The 21,778-nt window shown below is 38.3% G+C and overlaps 1 protein-coding gene and 1 long non-coding RNA gene across 2 annotated transcripts in view; one reads left to right on the top strand and one right to left on the bottom strand.

The window, feature by feature from the left end:
- The window catches only part of GAP43 (growth associated protein 43), a 97,981-nt gene that overhangs the window by 832 nt on the left and 75,371 nt on the right, over positions 1-21,778 (top strand). The window lies entirely within an intron of this gene.
- The window catches only part of LOC126947773 (uncharacterized), a 48,170-nt gene that overhangs the window by 12,746 nt on the left and 13,646 nt on the right, over positions 1-21,778 (bottom strand). The gene's annotated exons all lie outside the window — the stretch shown is intronic.

Genomic DNA, 21,778 nt, shown 5'->3' with positions numbered 1-21,778 from the left:
AAGCAGGGTTGAGGAAATAATATGCAGGACTGAGTATTACCTCTCTGTCATACAATTTTCTCACATGTGCTGCGGAAGATGCCTTATTTCGTACATGCATGTGCTTCGAAGGGGCGCAGGTATTTATGGAAAAACGTGCAGGTCTTATTTGTTTATTTATTTATTTTTCAATGAATGAATGAAACTATGATTTGATAGATTTTTTTTTTTTTTAAGAGAAGCTAAGACAACTGGGGCTGGGGGAGAAATTGGCCATGCAGAAGGGGAAAATCCCCTTCCTTAAGATCAGCAGCCGATTGTGCACCAGCTGGTCGGAGGAGAGGGTGGACCACGCCCCTAGGAGCTCGGATGGGATGGGAAAGACAGCCGGGTGTTACCTGTTGGAAACCAGGTCTTGTCTCTTCTCCCCTTCCCTTGCTTCTTTCCTGGGATTGTCAGTGACCAGAGACAGGCTAACATCCTGGATAATAAGTATGGTGACTCATTTTCATCAGGAAGAGGGACACATCCAAGATTAGGAAGAATCAGAGCCCCTCCTTCCCTCCCCCACTGCCCAGGTTTTACAGCCATTTCAATTGCTCGCTTATTTCTTGAAAGACATTTTAGAAACTTGACTGGGGTGAGAGTGGGAAGGAATGACGAGTGTGGTATTCCGCAGCAACCGACCATGCCATGACAGTCTCCAAAAGAAGCTTTCAAACATTTGTTGGAATGCATTTGAGTGATTTTGGCGAAGGTTAAGGAGAAAAATGGGTGTGGGATATGGGTGAGTGTGTGTGTGTGCTTGACTGGGGTGGGGGTGGGGGTGTGGTGGGAGCAATCTTGGTCAAAGAAGCCCTTTGCAGACTGATTGCCTTAGGGGTGGGGTGCAAGAGATGGAATTTGGGTATAATTTCCAGTGCAGGTATTGGAAATTGGGCAATTTGTAATACTCTCTGAATCCGAAGGGGGTGGAAGAGAGTGGAGAAGAAACAGCCTGCCAGCTTAGCACATTTAGCCAGCGCCCTGGAAGGAAGGGTGGGGAGTGAGGATGAAGGAGAAGGAGCAGGAAGAGGAAGGGAGACTGAAGCAGAATGAGCAGAATGTCAGAGCAATGGGAGTAGAGGTTTGGCATAAATAAATAAATAAAGTAGCAGACATCCTGGATTGTGTGGGGCTATTTGGGGGAAACGTCGGATAGTGGGGGATTGAGTGGGGGGCAGTATTTGCAGCATCTCCTGAAACTGCCCTATGGTTACAGAGATTGATGCTTCCATTGGCTCATTTTATCAAACCAGGGCATTTTCTCTCCGTGTCCTCCTTCATTTTAATATATAAATGTAATAAATACAGGTGTCTGGGTTAAGAACACTGTCAAAGAAAAGTCCTGAGGTTATTTCACTGGTGAGCTGGGGAAATAAAATTTAGGAAGGTAGAGCACTAAGTAAGCCAAAGCTATCCACTTAAAAAGCTTTGATTTTGGAAAGAAAAATATTCAGGTTCAAAATTTGTTCTCACCCTATGTGTACGCATGCGAGTATACATACATCTCCTTTAATAAAGGAAATCATGTATGATTTTTAGAAAAGGAATTAGAGCTAAAGGAATTCCCTTCCCAAAATGAAGACAACTGCCTTCCCTGGGGCTCTATTTCAGCAACAGCCTCAAGCATTTACTCTGATGTGCAAAGTGATGAAGATGAAATTGTGTGTTTAGAGTTGCAGAAATTCTCATGTAAATGCATACAGCATCCACATACTTCATATGCTACAGTTGCATGTGTAAGTGTGGTTTCCACATGCCTCCCTGTGTTTTAGCATCATTTATATTCAAGAGAAAATTAAAGGTATAGAAATTGTCCTGTTTTGCTCATGCATTTTATAAATGTGTACTTCTGTGTGAAATGCTCATGTCTCTTATATATCACTGTTGTGTATCATTCACATTAGCCAGTATTTAGGATACCATTCAATCAGACTACAGGAAATGGTGTATTCAGGGCGTGGGCTCACACTACACTCACTGGCATTTATGTAGCATGAGTACTTAAGTCTCACGCAGGTTGCCTGCTTGTGGATGAAACTCTATATCATGTATGACAAAATCCAGTGGTGTCCATCCTTCTGCTGGCATCTATTCATCATCTTAGTACTTAACAGGGAATAAAACAAGGGCAAAAACCTGCAAAGGTCTAAGCTCTGCCACACCCATAAAATCCAGCAGAAACGTGGGAGGGGGCTGAAGGGCTTGCACTTCCTTCCTCTTCCACTTGAGCGGCATAAAGAAGCAACCTTGGATTTCTAAGTTGGAATACATTGCCAGTGGGTGAGAAGAAAGCATAAATGATCTATATTAGCCATTAGTTATCACTATAGATTATTATAGCAGGAAGAAGAGAATAAGAATGGGGTAGAGACGAGAATATGGTAAAGGAGTGGGCAAAGGAGGAATAAAATAAAAGAATCCCTAAGATTGTATTGCCTTATGATATTCAAATATCTTGGGGTTTACTTGAAATAGCTTAATTGCCACGTGTATTGCAGATGATTAAAAACTTGGCAAGGTGTGAGCTATGTCTACAAAGCAAGAAAACTATGAGGTGTTTCTTTTGTTGAAAAATAATGACTTTAGTTTGTAATTGAAGTGTAAAGAATTTCATGCAAGCAAGTAGTCCCTCTACTCCCCAGCCCCCCATCCATGCCAACATCTGCTTTTTCCCTTATGCAACAAATAAATCTTATCTCTGAGAGTGTGATCTGTGGTTTAGCATTCCGACCTCTCTGTGCCTTTTCCTTGCAGTGTTGGGAAGGTATGGAAGGATGCTGCCTTGCTGCTTGGTGCAGGCGATTCTTCCTAGTGATAAATTGGATTCCTCCCAAATCTCTCTGAGCCACACCCAGTGTCACCCAGGGACTTAGTGAATTAATTAAACTGAACCATTTTATTTAATATAATTGAAGCTTCTTGTTCTTTTTTTTTTTTTTTAATAGTGATTTTCACCACAGGTTTCCAAATTTAAACAGAAAAAACATTTGAAGGGCATTTCCTTTCTTTCTTTCTCTCTCTCTCTCTCTTTCTTTCTTCTTCTTCTTCTTTTTTTTTTTTTTTTTTTGCCAAATTATCTGGACTTGCAGAGAACCTTAGAAAAATCATGGTGAGTCTAGAAAGTGTTCATTTCTGGTGACTCTATAATTCCTTCTAACCCAGGCCAGGGTGCATACACAATGAGCCCTGATCTCTCCTGCTGACAGAGTCTGTGTGACTCTCTTTCCCCACCCTCTCCCCTACCAACCCATGCTGAGGCAACTGGAATAAGAAAATGCAGAGTTAATTTTCTATCTTGCTGAGCTGGCAAAACTACAGAACCCTCCTTTGATGTTTCATGCTAAAGGGCAGTACTCCTGCTCACTGAGAGGGAGAGTGGTTTGGGGTCTCCTTTGCCTCTGTCAGTGAAATTGCCAGTGTTATGCCTGGGGCTGAATTAATCCACAGACTTCAGACTTTTACCTGGCCCCATGAGGAAGGGTACTGGTGTTCTTTCAGGCAAGAATAGAGCATACATATTAACCAATCATATTGATAAAGTAAGACAAGTCTTCTTCTATTAATAGTTCAAAGAATGCACATAACCAGGTCATCTCAAGAGAAGGTACAGCAGCATTTAACTATTCACTTCCCTATTAGTATTAATAAAGGCATTAGGGCAACCAAGCAGTGGCTGTTGCAAACCAAAGAAGTGATTTCATGCAGGAATTCTCCCTTTTGAATTTCTGAAGTTGCTTTTGTACCTTTGTAATAAATCTTCATAACATTTTCAGAAGTGTTGGGAAGAATATTATACTGTGAGTCCTTAGTGGAAGCCACTTACTGACTGTGATTTGAATGAATCACATCACCTTGGGCTTCAGTTTCCTTCTGTAGAATGAAGAGTAAAAATCAAAAACCAAACACACATGAACACCTTGCTTACCTTAAGGATTTTTGTAGGGTTTAAACATACTTGATGTGAAAACAAAGATCAATATAAGAAATTTTTTTCTCCCCAAGTTTTGCAGTGTGAGGCTTGTCTTAGCGCCCCCAGCTTTGCAGGATGATCCAGTGCCTGCTATGTCTACTTTTCTCTGTTAGAGATGAGTTCCTTCTAGTCTTAGTTGAGCCTTCTGCTTGTGCTGTTGCTCCTCCCCGCGCCGTGTTTTCCCTAGAACCCCACTCCTTCATGCCCTGCTCTCTCTTGAGATTTCATCTTCTCGTGCTGCACTGGCTCCTTTCCTTATAGCTTATGAATATGCTTTCACCTCATCTATCTTAAAAGATCCTCTCCTGACTCTATGTACCCATCTCTATAGTGTTCTCACTCTCCCTTTAGAACAAAGTTCCAAGTACTCTCCACCCTCAGTTTTTCCTCTTGTTCACTCCCCATTCACTATTCCTTCTAGTTTAATTTGGCTTTGGTTTTCATAATTTCACTGAAAAACATATTCTGAAAGGATGCCAAATCCAGTGACCCTTCATTGCACATCTTATTTAATGTCTCTTTGGCATTTTGTGTTGCTGGCCATCCTTCTTCCTGAAACTGTCCCCTTACTGGGCCTGCATGATATGAATAGCTCTCCTTATTTTCCCTCTCAGATAAGACCCTGCTCAGTCTCCTTATAGGCTTCTCTTGCTCTCTTCACCCACCTCCCCAAATCTATGATCTCCTGGATCATAATCTTGATTCATTCCACTCTTCTCATTTGACTCACTAATCCTAGGTGATCTCATCGTGTCATCTACGTCCAAATCTTTAGCCACCTGTGTGATTTCCAGATCTGTAGACCAGATATCTGTTTTTAGCTTCTGATCCATAGTTATCTTGGTCTAAGTGCTTCATTTCAGAGACACTCAAGTTTATTAGGTACAAAACCAAACTCAGTGTCTTCTGTTTTGTATCACACTTGATCTTCCTCACTACACTTATTGCTCTGACACTGTCCATCCAGCCTCAGAGCTCTAGGAACCTGAGAGTAATACTGAATATATTTTATTTCAACTCCTATATCCAGTTTCTAAATCCTTTGAATCTTGTTTAAAAGATTGAATAAATCCTCTGCTTTTCTACCCTGTTTATATAAATAACCTGGCTCAGACTTTTCATGACTACTCATCTAGACAAAAGCAATAACTTTCTACGTGGAGTTCTACCACCACATTGTTCTTTAGTTTACCTTGCAAATAACACCGCAGCTATCTTTACATGATGCAAATCTGGTTTTGTTATTTTCCTTGTTAAAATATAAACTCTTCAGCATGAATGACATAATCTAGTTTTGCCTGCTTTTCTAGTGCCAAACTCCAACCCTCACCCCTGCCTTTTTTGTTTTTTTACCTGATGATACCATGCCAAGATTTCAGGCCTTGGTGCTGTCGCTTGTACTCTACTCTCTGCCCACATTACACTTCCCTCTCCGCCTGAAATATTCCCACTTTCCCTGTAAGAGTTAGCTCTTTGAAGCCATTCTTAACCTTCCTAATTAAGTTTTCTTCTACCTTCTCTTTGCTCATGCTGTATTTTGTACTATCTCTATTATCACTTATTGCACTATTTGACATTTATTTTTCACATACTGGGGTCCACACTGTTAGCTTCTTGGGGAAAAGGATGAAAACATAATTATTGTTTTATCTCTACCATAATACATGGTACATAAAATAGCTCATGTTAACCATGAATAATCTGTTTGCTAAATCTATATGGAACCAGGTTTATAGTATTTTCACAAGCTATAGCATATCTAAATGGACAGAATCACTAGGAGATTTTTTTTAAAAATGTCTTGGCATGAAATTTTAAAGTGGAACTGATCATTAGTGATTCTTGTTATTCACTTATAGACATGACAGCCATCAGTTTTTAATAAAAGCAGCTACAAAATGAACCCATTTATAGACTGTATTTCTCTGAACTCTCATAGCTGGCACTGTCTCCCCTCCATGTCCTCCTCATCCAACAACCAGCATTATAGCCCCACCTTCTCTGGTTACCACAACCCTGGATCTTCACGTGCCCTTCCTTTGAGGCTCCAAGTACTTACACTCACTGCTTTGCTTCACAACTATTACAAATAGACCGTAAATCAATCTGTGTGATCCATGAAATAAATCAACTAAGAGTAGCAAGATTTTTTTTTCTTTAAATGCATGTAGTGCTGGCCTGTGCTTAGGTGTGTGTGCTCAAAAATTAATTTTACCTTCATTTGGATTTCTTTTCTTCCCTCTGAAGTATCCACATAATAATATTTCACAAAGAGAAATCATGATTGGAAGTACAGGGAGGGTGAATGGTAAGTAGTCCCTCAAATGACTGTTAAATGAATGTTAATATCAGATGAATTGGATTTTTCTTAGGCTTAAATAGACTGAAGGGACTTGGGTTCTGAAGTAGGCCTATTGTACCCAGCATGGAACATATCGCAACCACTGTTTTCCATGAAAACACTCTTGCCAGACACTAAGTAGTGTATTTTCTCTGACTGAATTGGCATGTCCTTGAGAACAGCAGAAAGACTAAATAATTTGTAAGTGAAGTTTGTCTTCAACTGGTAAGGTTCAGTAGTATTTGTCAATTGCCATACCCTCACTTGATATCTTGCTTACTGCTCCCAATCTCTTTGGCATTGAGTTTTTCTATTATTTTCTCCTCCTGTCAGACCCAGGTAGAGTTTTTCTGATTAAGTAATACCAGTTCATGCTAGTGTTTAGTGGGTGAGGCTATGGAAGGAGAACTTTAAGAAAAAGTGTGTTTCTTCAAACTTTCTAAAAAGTATTTATAGACAAAACAGGCATTTTAAGCTATGTCTGGCACATCTTAGATTCTCAATAAATATTTGTTGAAGGAATAAATGTAGGAAGGGTGGGAGCATCATGATGGGTCATTAGGGGAGATGTTTTGGGACAGATGACCATTTCTGTTTACCTGTTCAGAGTGGGCTTTGTGTAAATGCAAGTTCAGCTCTATTGGTCCCCCTCACAAGGTGGACATAGTCAAAGTTCAGTTCCCACTCCTGTTTGCTTAGATCAGAGAGACACACTTGCAGTCATTTCATTCAGGTTTAGCATGGGAATGTGATCTTCCAGATTTCCTATCCTTAATTATTTACAGATCTTATTTTCTTAGATGTTGTCTGTTTAATGTCCTGTTTCATGTCTTTGTAGTGGAATAAACCCTTTCCTTGGGTTCTAGACCTGGTTCTGCCAATTGCTTGTCATGTGATGTTGGGTAAGTAATTCAACCTTTCTGAGACTAGTCTATTCATCTGTGTAGTGGGTACATAAAAAGAACCCTCCAAATCCTGTCTTACCTGTTTTTTTAAAAAAAAAGTAGGTTGGTGTGAGTCTCAAATGAAGAGATTATAATAAAAGTGTTTTGCAAACAATGTGTTTTTGAAATATAAGCTATTATTAATTACAGAGTTTCATAGATCGAACACTAAAGTATTCATGGCTCTAAGCAAACAAGGAGTACTCTTGCTCTCTGTATAGAATACACACATTCCCCATTTCCACCTGACTCCCATACTCTACAAATTTTTTTTTTTTTTTTTTTTTAAGACGGAGTCTTGCTGTCATCCAGACTGGAGTGCAATGGTGTGATCTCGACTCACTGCAACCTCCACCTCCCAGGTTCAAGCAATTCTCCTGTCTCAGCCTGTCAAGTAGCTGGGACTACAGGTGCATGCCACCACATCTGGCTTATTTTTGTATTTTTAGTAGAGACAAGGTTTCACCATGTTGCCCAGGCTGGTCTTGAACTCCTGAGCTCAAGTGATCCACCACCTTCGCCTCTCAAAGTGTTGGGATTACAGGCGTGAGCTACCACGCCCAGCTCAGAGTAAATATTAACCATGCTAATGGATGGGAACATAGTATCTCTTTATTATTTTCTTTGAAAACTTCAGTGACAGAATTTAGATAAGCCAATACTCAAAGTGTTATAAGACCCAAGGATTACTTCAAATGATTAGAAATACCCACTGTTTTTCTTTTTATCTTTCTCTGTTTTCATCTTTTCCTCATATTTAGATCTCTTTACTTCTTCATTTGCTAAGTTTGCTGCCTCCCCCTCTATACCCACCCCCACTTCACCTCTACACAGGGTTCTCTGCACTGGATGACCAGCCATGCTGTGCTCATATCCATCACATGAGGGCCCAATCAGGCAGAAGAGTGGAGAGAAAATGCAATGCTGGTTGGGAGACTGAAAACGTAGATACAGTTTGGTTGGGGGAAGCACATATGACTAACATTTAGAAATATTTTAAAGTATAATAACTGGATCAAATTACTCTAAGAGATTCTATTTTTCCTAGAAACCAAAGGTTTAGCATAAAAAATTTAGTATCGTACATATTTTGCCAAAATACTTGTATACAAAGGGCTCATGTAGACTGCAATAGAAAGGTGTGTTAACTAGAAATTTGAAAATAAACCTGTGTCCAGAAGAAAATAATGATTTATTTAATTATACTTATAGTTGGTTAACAGTGAGTATCACCTTTAATCTTTCACTCTAGCTACATCCCTTACTCCCTCTTTCTTTCTTCTTCTGTCTCAGAACACAATACTTCTATTATATATGGGTTTTTTGATTGAGAACAAGTATCCAAAACCAACTTTCAGAGTCTATAAAAGGAATTCATTGGAAAAAAAAAAGTAGGGATCATAGGAAATTAATAAGTTGAACAACCATGCCTGTGGGAACCAGGGTAGAATTTCAATAACAGGAATTCATAAACTATTTATAGGGCCCTGCATCAAAAAAAGACTCAGTTATTAACAACCCCCACTATAATTCTAAATTCTAGATGAAGAGAGAGAAAAAGAGAGATAAGAAAGAGACAGACAAAGGGAGAGAGAGACAGGGAGAGAGACAGAGAGAGACAGAATGAGGATGAATGAATTTTATTGGTTCTGCTTGGGTCACCTAGTTACTGCCACAGGGCCAATATCTCTGATTGGAAAAAAGGCTGGGTGATAGGTAAGCCCACACTTGTAAATCTAGTGAGAGGGTAAGTTGGTTGAGAATTAGTCTTCTGCATATATACCTCTATGTTCACATAGTCCACATGTGGGTTAGCTACCCGAGTCAGGAGGAACTTATCTCAAATGTGGTGGACTATTCATTTTTCCTTTTAGTTATTTTCAATTTGGTCTGTATTACATATTATTCAATTTGGTCTGTATTACAATTTGGTCTGTATTACATAGGGTTATTGTCACTGATGGCTCTAAAAGGAAGTAGTAACCGCACAGATAACTGAACTTATGAGCTTACACACGTAAAAAAGAAAGGCCAGAGCAAATCTCCCTACTGGTTTCAGTTATGGAGATGACAGACACTGGGTTTTCACCATCCTCCTGAGGCTTAACTCTGGCAGGTGCCACCTGTCTAGGAGGAATACTAGCTACCATATATTCTTGCTAATTTGAAATGGTGTAAAATCTCTTTTTCAGGTTGTGAGATCTAATTTCTGCAAAAATATTGGACCATCATAGGTGTAAAACAGCTCAATTGGATTTATATTACAGGAATGCTACTCCTTGACATTAGTCATCTCATTTTGAATGTTCTTGAATTAATTCCAGCAATAATAACCACATTTATCTATTTTTAGCAAATTGGCACTTTGTAAAATATTGAGCCGTTGTCTCCATATGCACCAGTTTGCTCTAAATGTAGAATATCGGTAATTAGCCTTACATCCTTTATTTATAATTCCAGTTCCAATAACTATTCAAAAATGTTATTTTTAAATGAAAGTTGGAAAGACCCTAATATATTTTCATTAATGACTAGATAAAAGAGCTAGATAAGGCAAAGAAAAAAAATAAACAGGCCGGGCACGGTGGCTCACGCCCTGTAATCCCAGCACTCTGGGAGGCCAAGGCGGGTGGATCATGAGGTCAGGAGATCGAGATCATCCTGGCTAATACAATGAAACCCCATCTCTACTAAAAATAAAAAAAAAAAAAAAATTAGCCGGGCGCGGTGGCAGGCGCCTGTCGTCCCAGCTACTCTGGAGGCTGAGGCAGGAGAATGGCGTGAACCCGGGAGGCGGAGCTTGCAGTGAGCCGAGATCGCGACACTGCACTCCAGCCTGGGTGACAGAGCAAGACTCCATCTCAAAATAATAATAATAATAAATAATAATACACAAAATGATCTCCAAAGGTTAAGCAAACTCAGAAATCGGTTGCTTTTCTTAAGTGGCTGCAGAACTTCTTAGTCAGCATAACTAGGCTTGACTAGAACCTGTGAGGATGCATATCCTCTTCCTATTCTTACTTAGCTTTGATTCCAGAACCAATTTATCAGGTTGGAATATAAGCTGAGAATTAAATTCCTCTTAATGGCCAAACTAGTTCCGATAACAGCTGTTTCCAAAGGATGTATTCTACAGGTCTACACAAATTTTAATAGAGGCAATTGTCTCATTATTTACCTAAAAACGAAAGAAAGAAAAAAATTGACTGGATATAGTGGCGCATGCTTGTAATCCCAGGAATTCGGGAGGGTGAGACTGGAAGATTACTCAGGAGTTCGAGACCAGCCTGGGAAACATAGTGAAACCTTGTTTCTGCAAAAAATCAAAGAATTAGCTGGGTGAGTGGTGCATACCTGTGGTCCCAACTACTCTAAAGGCTGATGAAGAAGGATTGCTTCAGCCTGGGAGGTATAAGCTGCAGTAAGCTGGGATCACACCACTGCACTCCAGCTTGGGTGACAGAGTGAGACCCTGCCTCAAAAATAAATAAATAAAAATAAAAATTCCCCAGTTTCTAAATAATTAACTTGCGTCTAGATTTATAGGTCCATGTTGTACTGAGGGTAGCCCACTTTGGTTGTCCAGACTCTTACTAACATTCCAGTGGGGAAAGGAATAAGCATTGAGTTATATTTTGCGTGGACATTGCATTTCGGTCTTCTCTCTTTAAATCAATTTTAAAAAGTAATATTTTATTTGAGAGGTGGGAAGGACTAAGAGACTTCATAAGGGAGAATGATATTGTCTTACTTAAAAAATACCAATTCTTTCTTCAGTAAAATCCAAACTGGGAGTTTGATTTATTCAAACGTCATTTTTTTTTTTCCCTGAAATGCACCATTTGCAATATTTCCTTAACTCTCAGGGACTTGTTTATCCTAATGAAAGAGAAGGAAATTGTTTTCTCTATCACCTGGGAAAGTTACTCTGGAGAACTCAGGTTGGTATTAAATATTCATTTGAAAAAGTCTTTCACGATAATCCTCTTAATTCAGTGTGCCTCAGGGCTTTGATTGCCTTTGGTTGAAAGACACAGGGTGATAGCTTTTTGATAACTCAGCCAGATTTGTGCATCCATAATGATGGACAATTAACTGGAGAACTGTATAGAAAACCTAAGGACAAGACTTCCTTGCTTACACATTCTTTCTTCCATCTTAAACTTTGTACCTTACACCTCTTGAGTGAAAACAGTATGGAGGAGGAAATGAGGATTTCTATAATTGAAAAGGGAGAAGGAGTCTAGAGTTATAAAATAAAATTACTCAGTTTGGAATTGGGCCATAACCTTCTAGTAAAAACTGTCCTGGGATCATTAATGATCACAGATGGTTCAGACCTCACTTCTGAACATCATCTGGAAAACACAATAAGCCCAAGAGAAACAATATTCAGAAAAGAATCCAAGAAATACTCTGCAGGATTAGGAATGAAAAGAAAAAAAAAAAAGTATGAGCACTAGTATGCTTAAATATGCATAATCAAACTTAGGACCCAATTCAGTTTTTATCTTCACTTAGTGAAAGGAAACTATTGAATCTTAGCTAAAAAGAGAACTGCCAATTTTGTCGTCATAGTTACTGCCGTATCTTATGCTAGACCAAATCTTTCAGCAATGAATGGTTTTCCTGCAAGCTTCTACCGTTCTCCTGTGTTATCATTCCCGTGTCATTGGAAACTGATTGGTTTGTGTACAAACTTAAGTCTATTTTATTAATCATATCTTACCAAAATTGTTACTTTTGCTCAACTTGGGTATATAGTAAAACTCCATCTGTAAAGAATCAAACCATAAGAACCATAGGAATACCAATAGGAAAATTAACTTTCCCACTATTCGAGGTCTTCAAACATTAAAAATACTATTTTTCCTTTTGCTCTTTGTGGTTCCCTCAAAAAGTGTCATGTTAAACTAATTATCTTCTTTGCAAATTAGACTTTCTACTCCCCTACTCTTAACAATATCTTTTAGAGATCCCAGCATATTTTCAGTTTTCCAGCTCATAACAGAAATAACTAATTACTCTCCTTCCCTTATAAAAGTCCTACTATCAGTTACCAAATTCTTTTTGTAATGTATTTCACATATGCTCTTTTCATCTTCTGCCAGCCTTTCTTAACCAGCATTCCAGAAGACAGCCAAACGCAACCCTTAAAGCCCTAGGGCCCTAATGTCCATATGTATGTAAAGAATTAACCCCTCTCTTGTACACCTAGATGGGTACCAGTTATATACCATCCTTGGAAGAAGAGAAAATATCACTCATTTTCGTGTTCTGTGGTTCAGATGAGAAACTCCACGTGAAAACAGGGCTGGACAGTTACCAAAATTCTCTATTTTCAGTATCACCTCTACATATCGCCTGCTGGCTAATATTATGTTTAATTCCCCCTTTTCCCAAATTTCAATGCTTTCTCTTTATTTCCAAGGTTAATTCTAATTTATTTACTTACAGTTGTGTTTCAAGGCTCCTTAGGATCTATTACCAATCTCCTATTCTTGTCTTATCTCCTACTGGCTCTGGCATTGACTAGGCTTGTGAATTTAAATAAATTTAGTCTCTCTCAGTTGTCATTTCCTTTTACGTAAAACGAAAGTATTGAATGAAATCATCTCTAAGGCTTTCCAACTTTTAACGAACAGTTCTATAACAAAATGCATCTTTCACTTGGATATTCTGTCCCACCCAGACTTAGTATAAATTTAAGTATTAATTTTCCTATACTTTTATTCATTGTTACTGCCACTACTTGAAAAGTCCCCTTTTGGGCCTAGCTCAATCTCACCTAAACTCCGGGTCCTGAATCAAGACTTATCTCATTTGTAAGGGCTTTCCTGATTAACACAGTCTTCCATGACCCGTTCTGCCTCTTAGATCTTTTGCAGCACGTACTACCTGTCCCCTTGCTTTGACATTCACCAAACAGAGCCTTAGCCATCCGTTTGCGTTTTTACGTACCTGATTCCCCCAACTGGTTTGCAAACTGTTTAAGGGTAAGATATCCAGTATAGTGCATGACAATAAACATATTGTATCTACTCTGTGATAAGCTCTGTATTAGACTCTAAGGGAATGTACAAGTCAAATAATTTCTCAGAAAGACAAGTGGAACTATCTTACATTACCTCTCTGGGACATTTGACATCATGAAACACATGAAACATACCTTGCTTCTTGAATCTCTTTATTTTCTTGGCTTTCATAACATTTGTTTCTGCTGGCTTTTCCCATCTACACCTTTGGTTGCACTTTTTTCCCTTGCTTGGCTTCTCTTTTCTACCAACCTCTGAAAAGTTGGTATTATTCAGCGTTTTGTCCTTATACCTGCACTTTCTTACTCAACACAAGCTCCATGAATAATCTAATTTGTGCCCATAAGTCTCACTTGGACTAGTGAATCTCAAATTCTCCAGGCTCTCCATCCAAACCTACTTCCTCAGCTCTAGAGCTTTATATCTTACTGTCTCTGGCAAATATTTTTCTGACCCACAGGAACCCCAATCTCAACAGGTCTTAAAAGTAAGTCACTATGTCGTGTTCCCAAATCTCTTCCCCTTTCTTATCCAGTCATGTAATTCAGAAACAGAACCCTTCATTTCTTCCTTGTATCTTCTTTTTTTCATTGGATGCTACTATTCTTTGGTTTCTATAAGTGAAAACCAAATAAATAAAAAAACCTTTTCATTCCTTCCTTTCTTTCCTCTTCTCAAAAATACGTCATTCATGCAAGATGGGAGCATAGTAAAAATATAAATAAACAAAAGAAAGAAATATGTCTTGACTCTATCCACCATCTCCAGTCAGCTGTAACACAGCCATTTTTCATGGAGACTAACGCAATATCCTCCCCCTATAATCACCTTCTTCTACCCTAAACCCTTTACAATCCTTCCCTCAGCAGCCAGAGTGGTCTTTTGAAAAGTGTCTATAAGATTGTGTATCTCCCCTATTTAAAAATCTTTGATGGCATCCCATTCCACTTAGAATCAAAACCAAACTCATTACAAGGCCTAAGAAATCCTACATTATCCAGGCTTTGCCTCCCTTTCTAGCTTCTGCTTAACAACCATGCATCTCTTGGTCACAAAGTCTGTTGGCCTCTTTTTAGTTTTTAAAACACATAAAACATGTTCACTCTACAACGCCTTTACATGTGTTGCTCCCTGTCCACAGAATACTCTTTCTCTGGCTCTTTACTTGAGAAGCCTTCCCATCTGAATGGTGTCCAAGTCACTCTCTAACACATCACACTTTTTAAAAATCTTTTTGGGATTGCTCTCAATCTGATTTTTTTTTTTTAAGTATTTACTTTTCAATATTCTGGTCACTGCCTATCTCTTCAAGCTTTAAAACCTACCCCTCTTCACATTCCAGACTCTATTGCAATTGTGTTATTTCATGGAATGACCCATATTATTTCATCCTTTTTCCCTTTCTAAACACTGTTCCTTTTGTCTGTAATGTCTTCCTTCCTCTCCTTTTCTACATGACACATTTCCTGTTTATTTCTATGATGTGGCTGCAGTTGTTTTCTTCTTTATGGAGACTCTCTGATCCTCCAGTCTGATACAATTATCCTTCCTTTCCTGCCTTCATTATGTCTAGTACATACCTCTATTACAACATTCAACAGACTTTATTATATGTATTCATGTATATGTCTATCTCTTCTGCTATACCAGGAGCTCCTTTCAGGGAGGCATTATGTCCGTGTATAGATCTAGTTGAATGTTTTGCACACTATGATTTCTCATTAAATTCGAGTTGAATAAATGCAGTCTACAAGAATGAACAAATACCAGTGTCCAGTGAGTAGTATGAGATGGCAAAATTTGGTTAGGACTAAGGCAAAGGTTGACCAGCTTACAATGATCAGTCATGGAAACTGTTCACTTCTGGCACAGCCCATAATTGGGCAGCTAATAGATATTTCACACAGAGCTAAGACCATACAGACTTGGATTTCACTCAACTGATACCAGCTGGTTACTTCAGCAAATAACAGTCACCATTTTATAGAGAGATACTTTAGTAGTCAGAAAGATAGCCATCCTTGACTCTATAAACTTCTTATTATCTAGGCTAAGGATGAGTATTCACTGTAAAATATACAGCTATATCATTTTAGCCAATTATTCTGTTTCCTAAACTTGGTGCTTAGGAAGCTTGGCCTTTCCTCACATTTAAAGCTTGTATCTTCTGGTACTCCTCCCACAGGAATCCTAGTGAGGTTTCAGATCTTCTCCTTTGTCAATAATATGATTTATAGTTGCATGTACACTGTCTCTTTCCTTCTCTAGTTAAAAAAAACTATGTATAATAACGCTTAGTTATTACTATTTTTTGTCCCCCTTTATTACGGGGGAAGTATCCATCTGTCTGATGTTATTATATCTATCCCCAAACCAATAAACAAAGGATAAATACTAGTAAATTTTCCCATAGGGAAATAAAAGAACAAACGACCAGAAAAATCAATGACTTCTCAACACCTAACTTATATCTCCTACACACAAAAATTGAATTACTGGGGGAGGGATCTCGGAAGGAATGGGCTTCCCCTTATAATTCTGGTGAGGGAAAAATATCTCCAATTAAGTCTGTTCCCTTTGCAAGAATATTTAAGAGAATCAAGAAGGGAAAAGAATGGTCCATGAACATTAGGTAGCTAGATCTTTTTGAAGTGAAGCTAAATAACATAGGAATTAAATATACCTCTTTGAAGTCTAGATGGGAAACTTAAACACTCTCTTGAATTTTTTTTTTTTTTTTTTCAGGAAATGTTAGTCTAAGTTTCAAACTGGTATCTTGGAAAATAAACTTTGGAAATACATCTCACTTGTAGGTTGGGATAGTTCTCACTCAAAAATAAAATTTAGGAAGGACCAAAAGAATATAATTTTTCTGTTTAGAGAATGGATGATCATAAGGAAAGCAAGGTGAAGTGCCCTTTAGCTGAAAAAAATATGTCACTTTTTTTCCATTGTACTTTAAAAATTTTAATTATGTCAAAAGTGAAGAAGATGCATGAGTAGTTTGGGTTGCCAAGAAAGCAGGTAAGACAGGCAAGTATTCAATATTGAAGACATTGATTTGATGGGATATGGTAGAATTTTGAGAGACCCATCAGTCATGGGTAAAACCACTTGGAGCCTTTTCTGGAAGATAATTCATTTTCTTTTTTCTTTTCTTTCTTTTCTTTTTTTTTTTTTTAACCATCGTGCCCGGCCCATTTATTCTTAACTATACTTCTATGAGGGGTGGTATTTTTAGTCTCATGAAGACATTACATTTTAAAGCCTATTTCTTTTCACTATACCAGTAATTTCCAAAATTGTCTGCATGTACCCTTTGGGGTACAGAATTGAGAAAAGAAAATTTTAGAAGCAAACTGTGAATGAGAGAGGTTAAGTAATTTGTCTGAGATCACACACTTTAGCTTTTACATTTTCTATTCCACTTATCTGGTCATACATTCCTTTGCTTCCAGTTTTCACTGGCTTTTCTATTAGGCTGTTTACTCAACAAACTATATGTTGACAGAGTGGAATACAATTTCCACCTGAAGGCTCTGGACTCCTCAATTGACGTATACCCAGAGACACTGCAGTGTCAGTCCACTGTAAATTCAAATTGCCAGTAATTATATGATATTCCAAGAATACTCAACAAGTCTGGGTTACTCTGATTAAACCAAATTTCTTCCAAATTCTCTGGAACTAAGAAGGGGGTTTCCCTTGGATTCCAGTGAAGGGTAAGAGGTCAGGTCTATGTTGGCACAAGAAGATCGGAGATTAAGGAATAATGATGTTTACTGGGCCCTCTCTCTATGTATGAACTTTTATTACCACCTAACAATAAAACTGGTACTATTTTCTCCACCTGAAATCTTTGCTTCACTTTTCTTTCTTGCTTGCTTGCTTGCTTTCTTGCTCTCTGCTTTCTTGCTTTCTGCTTTCTTGCTTTCTTTCTTGTCTGCCTGCCTCCCTCCCTTCCTCCCTCCTTTCTTTCCTTCCTTCCTTCCTTCCTTCCTTCCTTCCTTCCTTCCTTCCTTCCTTCCATTTCTCTTTCTCTCTCTTTCTTGCTTTATTCTGTTTCTTTAAAAAAAAAAAAAGAGAGAGAGATTTTACTACATTGCCCAGGCTGGTCTTGAGCTCCTGGGCTCAAGCAATCCTCTTGCCTTGGCCTTCCAAAGTGCTGGGATTACAAGCGAGAGCTACCACATCTGGCCCTGAAATGTTTTTTCTTCCATTCTACCAAACCACGTTCTGCCTTCAAAACTTCTGTTGAAAAATCACCTTCTTCATAAAATCATTTAAAACATTTCCTCATTCCCTACCTGGTTCCATATGGCATTCACTATAGTAACCTCCTTAGCAATTCCCCTTTTCTCATATTGTCTATGTGTGTGTGCGTGCGTGTGTGTGTGTATGTGTATACATACACACATAGGGGTGTGCATATATATACACACACACATATATATAAAAACACACACATATATATATAGAGAGAGAGAAAGAGTGCATTTATATGTTTTGTGCATATATTATATATATATATACACACACACACACACACACAGCGCTTTCCTGTTTCCCTAGAGACTGCTAAAAGGCTCATTCCTGAGGTTTCCTCTGTTTTAGATTTCACAAGGCACTATGCAATGCTTGCACATACTGGGTCCACAGTTAAAGCTACTAAATTTTTATTCAAGCTCCAAAGGAAAAGTTGTCACCTTCTTTGTCTTTATACCTGATGGTGATAATTATCACTGACTAGTAGAGCTAAAGAAAGCTTAGGAATTACCTAGTTTGTTTTTCTTTTATCTTGTATTTATTTAACCACAGCATCTTTTTGACCCAGATTGAAATGTTTCTCAGAATCCAATAATGTAAAACAGATAAAAAGGTGTTGTTGCCACTAAAGCAGAGTTTGGTGGCCCAGAGATCTGTCTGGTCAGCTCCCTCCTCTCTCCTCTGAAATCCCCTGTTGAAGACTGGGGAGCAGTTTTGAAACACTGATGTACAGCCTGTCCTTCATGGTGTAGATGTTAGGAGGTTCTATGCTCAAGGCCATTCAACTCGAAAGGGCTAAGATGGAATTTCTTCCCATGTCAGTGCTACTCTTTTCAGAGGAGTGAAAGTAGACCATACTCCCAACTCCTAGATGTACATATGCCTAAATTTTCTAAAGTTAACTCAGCATTTATGTGATTCAGCAGTAAACAGGGTTCTTTTACAAATGAAGACTTGGAAGTTATTTTTTTTGTTTTCTACCTTTTGACTCTTACTCATCTTATTTTTCAATTAGACTGTATCACCAAGACCAATTTTAGAGACAATATCTCCTCTAATATTATATGAAAATCCTTTATTCATTCAAAAAACATTTATTAGTAATCTACCATGAGCCAAGAACTATGCTGGGTACTGGAAATACAGAATTTTTTTTTTTTTTTTTTAAAGAAACACTCTTTACCCTGAATTAGCTCATAGTATAGTGTGGTAGACATATGTGTGTCAATTTAAAAGTCTGTATTCTAGAATGTGCTCTTAAATAATTTTACTTAATCTCAGGTAGTATTTTCCTAATTGTTCAAGAATATTTCCCAGTATAGGCTTACACTAATGTTTCTTCTTGTGTAGATTCGACTATCAACAAGCCTCAGAGGTTTGGGGGATAAATTTTGTAAATAATAGAACATCCATAGATCTACAGACTTAAGTACCACAATTCCAAAAGATTTTTAAGAATTAAATGTGTTAATACACCTACAATACTTATAATTATGCCTGCCAAATAGTAAGCACTTAACATTAGTTATTACTCATTATCATTGATGCTATTGTTGAAGATGATATTTTATCTATATTAAGTGAATCATATATCTAAATAGCTTTTTGTGGTGATTCTTAAAGGACTAGTTTCTGGATTTTGGGGGTATATGTGTGTGTTCGTGTGAATGTATGCATACACATCTGAAGTTCAATGAACATACAATTGGTTAACTGACAAATGAGTTATTAATGCCACTGACTTAAACTTTGCATGTCCTATGCTCTCAACACTTTTTAATGCTAATATACGTTGTTTCTTGCAGTCTTAGAACTCAGAGACATAATTAGCCTTATCTTAAAGATGTGGCTGATAAAGGTTGAATAAAATTTTCAGGCTGCCTCTACTTAGAAACCAGAGAGGCTCATCATTTTCAAGGAGCTGAAATGTAGACATCTCAATACCTAGACTCAGCCACTTTGTATCTTCAAGGAATGACGTAAAGATGCAATTGGCAGTTACAAATTATCTTCAGTGATGGTGGTATCCACTGTCTGTGGCTATGGTATCTATGGACCCATGTTCTAATCAGTTGGTGGTTTTGCCTTGACTGTGTTTCCCGGGTCCACCTTCACTTGGTTCCTGCCTAATTTTTGAGCCTGTTTCTCTAGCCTTGCCATTAATACTGTGAACTCTCTGATATTCTCCTACTCCATTTCAAGTTCTATTGCTTGCACTGAAAAATCTTACTGATGTAACCCTGTACTCAGAAATCAGGTGCAAGCTGCTAATATTTTTCACCTGGATTATTGCAATAGTCTGGGAGCTTTGTACTCACTGTTCTGTCTCCCTGAAATACTTTGTTGCAACATATTCACATGAGTAGCTTCCTTACCTCTTCAGGATTCTACTCAAACTCACCTGTTTAAATCTTATCAAGGAGAAGTTCTCTCATTACCCTATGCAAAATGGCCACCCACCCTAACACTCCTTATCTGTCCTCTTTTGTTCTCTTTCATTTTATTTTCTACAACCCTTGTATCTACTCAAAATACTTATTATAATCTGCTGGCACCAGTGGTATGTAAACTCCGTGAGAACTCCAATACTCTTTTGGTGGCTTATATTTCCTGAAACCTAGTACAGTGCCTGGTATATATCAGGTACTCAACAAATATTTATTTTATGAATATATGAATGCACTTAAATTATGTTCAGATGTAATAATAAGAATAAGCTAAACACGTGCTACAGCTAATGCATCCATTTCCACCTGCCTCCACATCCTTCCTGATTTCTGTTCCTTAATCTGAACCAGCAGTAACCCATATATTTCTTTCAGCCTAGCTGTCAGTCTAAGGTGTGTGATGCAGTGGATTTCCCAAGAGTAAGGAAAGAAGAATTTGGTCCTGCTCACCACTACAAAATGCCTATTTGTTTCTCCTTTTATATTTTAATTGTTTAACTATTTGGGGAGGATTGTCCTGCTGTGGTAAATTTATACTCATTAAATTGTCAAGTGTAACTGTATTATTTATTTATTGCAGGCACTGTAGGGGAAATGCTTGCTTTGCCACTGGCACCATCTGGCTTTGAGTGATTATTGTATTTTACCTGATAGTTTTTGGACAGGACTATCAGGGTGATGAATGGGTGAGAGTGGGAGGAGTTCAAACACTGGTTGAAAAAAGGATAAGAAACCTGTAGCAATAAGTCAGTTACCATGAGGCATTCTAAGCACTGAATAAGATAGAACATCCATTCCATGCCCTGTTTGCATTCCCGGTTAATCTTCAAAGAGTCAACATGGCAAAAAACATTCCAAGATAAAAATAGCAAGATCTTCTAGAAAAGATTTAAGTTTCAATGCAAAAAGAAAAATCCTTTATGGTTACTGAGTATTACTGAGTATGCTGTGAATCCACATAGTTGTGGTTGTAGCTAAAATGCTGCATATTTCTTTTCTCAGCATCAGTGATTTATAAATAGAGAAATTTTAAAAAATGAATCTCTGTAAACATTCCAGAAGAAAATTTGATTTGTGGGAACTGAAGGATAAAATGTATAATGGCAAGTGGCACAATGTCAGACACTGGGTTCTGTGGTTATAACCTGATCTCAAATCAAAACCCAATGCCCCTGGCATTCTCAAAGCTGGATCATCAGAGGTTTTGTTCCAGATAGAAGTGAGGTCATAGCTCTGCTAATGTAAGGTAACTTCAGCATGTCTGAATCCATCTAACAGTCTTGTTGAGGCCAGGAGCCTAAAGAAGCTATTCGATCTTTTTTTTTTTTTTGAGACGGAGTCTCGCTCCATCACCCAGGCTAGAGTGCAGTGGCACGATCTCGGCTCACTGCCAGCTCTGCCTCCCAGGTTCACGCCATTCTCCTGCCTCAGCCTCCCAAGTAGCTGGGACTACAGGCACCTGCCACCAAGCCCGGCTAATTTTTTGTATTTTTAGTAAAGACGGGCTTTCACTGTGTTAGCCAGGATGGTCCAGATCTCCTGACCTTGTGATCCGCCCGCCTCGGCCTCCCAAAGTGCTGGGATTACAGGTGTGAGCCACCGTGCCCGGCCAAAGCTATTCAGTCTTTTATCTTTCTCCAAGGAGAAATGACTTTAAAGTGTATGTATTGTTGGCCCCTATATCATTTTTATCAACAGATCATCTATGGCTTTCATGGTATCTCAAGATTTAGAAGAAATTCAGAAGG

Source organism: Macaca thibetana, chromosome 2 (assembly GCF_024542745.1).
Source record: "Macaca thibetana thibetana isolate TM-01 chromosome 2, ASM2454274v1, whole genome shotgun sequence".
NCBI lineage: Eukaryota > Metazoa > Chordata > Mammalia > Primates > Cercopithecidae > Macaca > Macaca thibetana.
The sequence above is the reverse complement of the archived record's forward strand: the minus strand, read 5'-3'. Positions and strand labels throughout refer to the sequence as shown.